General features: G+C 35.2%; 1 non-coding gene across 1 annotated transcript; it reads right to left on the bottom strand.

Annotated features, from left to right (window-relative positions):
* Positions 1 to 2068: 2068 nt before the first annotated feature.
* LOC133820760 (small nucleolar RNA R71) lies at positions 2069 to 2174 on the bottom strand. The gene has a single exon (XR_009887160.1). It is a non-coding gene; the product is annotated as a small nucleolar RNA R71 (small nucleolar RNA).
* Between the last annotated feature and the right edge of the window lie 2228 nt (positions 2175 to 4402).

Raw genomic sequence — 4402 nt, 5'->3', positions numbered from 1 at the left:
CATAGACACGTGAAACATGTCATGAACTGATAACTTCATTTTAACGTCATGTTTGTTTTTGTGGTAATCTTGATGTATGATTTGTGCAAGATTACGTTTTTGTTTGTCTTTGTTGTAGGATGGTACAATGATTCCCGAGAATAATATAAAAAGAAGTGAAAATGGTGGAAAAAAAAGGCTCTTGGCGATTGTTGGACTCAAAATGATGCTAATGATGATTAAAAGATGGGTTTTGATGAAGAGATGAGTTGAAAGACATAATCTGAGAAAAAAATTGAATTAGGGTCGCGACTCAAGGCGAAGTCAGAGACGCATAGATGCTAGATGGAATTAGTGTCGCGACTTAGACTTACAAGTCACAAATCAAGAGGAAAATAGAGGCTCAGCTAAGGGAAAACTTGGACATGGGCCGCGACTTGATGATGTTTAAGTCGCAGCGCCTGAGGATTTACACGGAAGCAAAAGGTTCAAAAATAGACATGGGCCACGACCCAGAGAAGGCCAAGTCGCGGCTCACATAGAGAAAACACATCCTTTGTTATTTTTTACTATAAATTCCTATTTATGGTTTAATTAAGTCATTAGGTCAGTTTTTAATGACGTTTTTAGACACTAATTGTGATTCTTAGGCTAGTTATTCTGTAGTTTTATATTTTCTTCTTCTTTAAGTTTATGAATCTTATTTTTTTTAATTATTATTTTGTTGATTTAGTCATGTCTGATGTGAACTAAACAATTTTTATCTAGGGTTTAATGTAGTCACTTGGATTTCTGTCTAATTTAATTATGATGTTCTATTGATTTTTCTTCTCTATTCTAATCTATATAATGTGCGTTTAATGCTAGTAAATACTTGATCAATAGTTTCTTGATTTTATGATTTTGATTCAAAATTTGTAAGACGAGAATTGAATATGCTATCATTATATAGACATAGGTTGCATATTGGATGAAAGTACCTGTATGACTTGTGTAGTAATTAGGTTTCCATGCTTAATGTCTTCTATATGTTTAAGTTTATCACAGAGATGTAGAAAACCTGTATATAGGTTGAGATCTTATATCTTGAAAAAGAATATGAATCAATTTAGGTTAACCAACTATTAGAATAGGAAGAAAGAATCTAGAATTGATTAATAAAATTAGTAATGAAAAGTTGATGAAATCAACACCCTGGGCCTTTTAATAGTGATTTAAATCTTTTAATGAGTTGTTTTTGTTTAAAGTATTTTCAATTTTAAAATAAAATTCGAAAAGAAAAATTTGAGTTGTCAAATAGAAATTAAAAGAGCAGATATTGGTAATTGGAAAACAGTCTTCGTGGGAACGATACTCTACTTATCATATATTACTTGAATCGATTGCATGCACTTGCATATATATATTTTCGTGATCAAGTTTTTGGTGCGGTTGTCGGGGACTTAATTTCCAATACCATAGTTAATTGCTATTTGTTCTAATTTGGTTTTTTATTTTATTTTATTATTGTTTAACATTTATTCGGATCAAGGCTATATTTTATTTCAGGAATTGTTGGTATATGCGAGGAAGTAGATAAAAGGAAATCATACCAATAGATCTTGAAATTAAGAGAACATGCAGAAAGAATTGAAAGATAAAGAAAAGGATGGATTTCACCATGGCTGAGAACGCAAATAACATTGTCAACAATGCAAATATGGGTAATGCAGCTAAAGTTGTTCTGCCATTAAGGAATTATGTACTCCCTACTGTTTCAGGCATACATTCAAGCATTCGTCCTCCAACTGTCGAGGAAAATAATTTTGAGATAAACCCCTCAATTATTCAGATGGTGGAAAACTGTGTACAATTTGGGGGGTTACCAAATGAGGATCCAAATCTAGATATCACAAACTTTTTGGAGTTATGTGCGACATTCAAAATTAATGGGGTGAGTAACAATGCTGTACGATTGAGATTATTCCTATTTTCACTAAGGGACAAAGCTAAGAGTTGGTTGAATTCTTTACAAGCAAACTCTACACTTACTTGGGAAGATTTGGCTCAAAAGTTTCTTGGTAAATATTTTCCTCCTGCCAAGTCAGCCAGAATAAGAGGAGAGATTAAAAAATTCCATCAACTGATGGGGAGTCTTTGTATGTTGCATGGGAACGATTTAAAGAGTTTCAAAGGAAATGCCCACATCATGGAATAGAGAAGTGGCTTCTAGTTCATACCTTTTACAATGGTTTGGGCAGCAATGCAAGGACAATTATAGATGCAACATTAGGAGGAGCGTTTATGAAAAAAAGTGCTAAAGAAGCATATGAGTTATTAGAAGAGATGGCTATGAATAATTATAATTGGCCTACTGAGCGTGAGAATAAGAAAGTAGCAGGAGTCTTAGAAGTTGATCCAATAGCGCTATTGACCGCTCAAGTAGCATCTCTAACTAAACAATTGCAGCAAACTAATCTCGTCGCACAAGCAATGCTAGTTCAAAATGTCGTGAGTTGTGAGATTTGTAGAGGACCTCATTCTTATGAACAATGCCCGAGCACAACTAGTTTCTCAACTGATGTGAATAATATGCCCTTGGAACAAGCACTGATTATAGGTAATTTTTCAAGACCTGCACCCAACACTTACTCGAATTCCTATACACCTGCTTGGAAAAATCACCCCAATCTGTCTTGGAAAAATAATCAAGGGTTACAACCACAATATCCACAGTACCCACCTCAACAACCCCCTCATCAACCAACTAATGGATTACATTTGAGACCATATTATGATCCAAATCCATGCCCATCTCATCCACCACCACATCCTTAAATGAACCCGCCAACAATTCAGCCAGACCAATCAAATCAATTTATGACAGAGACAAGGTCTTCAATCAGAAGTTTGGAGACACAAATAGGTCAATTGGCTAAAATGTTTTCTAATTGACAGCAAGGGAATTTCCCTAGTTACACGAAGGTAAAACCTAAAGAACAATGTCAAGCTGTCACTCTGAGGAGTGGGACTAAGTATGATGGAACTATAGTGGATGACAAGGGGAAGAATACAAAGAATTAACAAGTTACTAGTCCAATAAAAGAAGAGGTTACTGAAGACCTTCCAAAAAAAGAAAAACCAAAATTCACTGAGCCTATACCAAAGATTCCATATCCTCAATGGTTTCGGAAGGCTAATCTTGACAAATAATTCTCCAAATTCCTTGAAGTATTTAAGAAACTTCACATTAACATCCCTTTTGCAGAGGATTTAGAACAAATTCCTAGTTATGTGAAGTTTATGAAAGAGATATTCTCTAATAAGAGAAAAATGGAGGATTATGAAATAGTTGCAGTAACTGAAGAGTGTATTGCAATTATTCAAAAGAAGTTTCCTCAAAAGTTAAGAGATTCGGGAAGCTTTGCTATACCTTGCACTATTGGGAACTTTCATTGTGAGAGAGCTTTCTGTGATTTGGGTGCAAGCATAAATTTAAGGCTGATGCCTGTGTAACGACCCAAAATCACTAATAAGGCTTAAGGGCCTTGATTAGTGTGCCGTGAGGGCATAATTGGTTTATGCGTGAATTTATTAACTTAATGCATGATTATATGATAAGAAATCTACTATGTTTATAAGAATGCAAATGTGATTATATGCTATATTTGTAAGAACCACATTATTATGTGGGTAAATCTACAACATGCGACTTGAGGCGATCTTAGGGAGCTAGCTAGCGAGAAAGTTAAAACGGGGCTTAATACTTGACTTTGGGCAAGTCAAGGGGCATTTCAGGTATTGGATGGTTATTTAGGGTATTAGGTTATGGAAATAAATAACTAGAGATATATTTGAGGTTAGGAAGTCTAGGTGGGAATACTGGGGAATTTTACCATTTTGCCCTCTGGGACGTTCCCGGCACCCCGAGCCTTGGGATTAACTTAATCACCTAGGGATAGACTAAGTAAAATCTTAGAACATAGTGGAACACAAGGAACTAACCCTCCCCCTTTCTCCCTTTCTCTCTCAAAGAAAAACCACAGAAAACTTAAGGAATTCAGCTGGGAATTCAGTGGTTTGGGTTGGAATCTTGAAGGATTAGTCCAGTGTTCAGCTAAGGAGTTCAATCAAGAACTGAGGTAAGATATAATCTTTGTGCATGGTGATTAATTCTGTGTTTTGGCTGGGTTTTAAAGTGCTTATGGTTTTGAAATTTAAGGACTGAATTGAAGCTAGAAAGCTTGGGTTTTAGCTCAGGAATCGTTAAGGGAGTTGGTTCTGCAGTGGAGGTAAGCTTGAATCTATGATCTAATGGTTGAATTCTGGTGTTTCATTGATGGTTTTTATGTCCTTGAGTTTTTGGGTTTCAGAAATTAAAATGGGATTTTAATGAGTTTCTAAGTTAGGTTTTTGCTGGATTATGTTGCTAGAATCATGTTAG

The sequence above is a fragment of the Humulus lupulus genome, chromosome 2 (genome assembly GCF_963169125.1).
Source record: "Humulus lupulus chromosome 2, drHumLupu1.1, whole genome shotgun sequence".
NCBI lineage: Eukaryota > Viridiplantae > Streptophyta > Magnoliopsida > Rosales > Cannabaceae > Humulus > Humulus lupulus.
The sequence above is the reverse complement of the archived record's forward strand: the minus strand, read 5'-3'. Positions and strand labels throughout refer to the sequence as shown.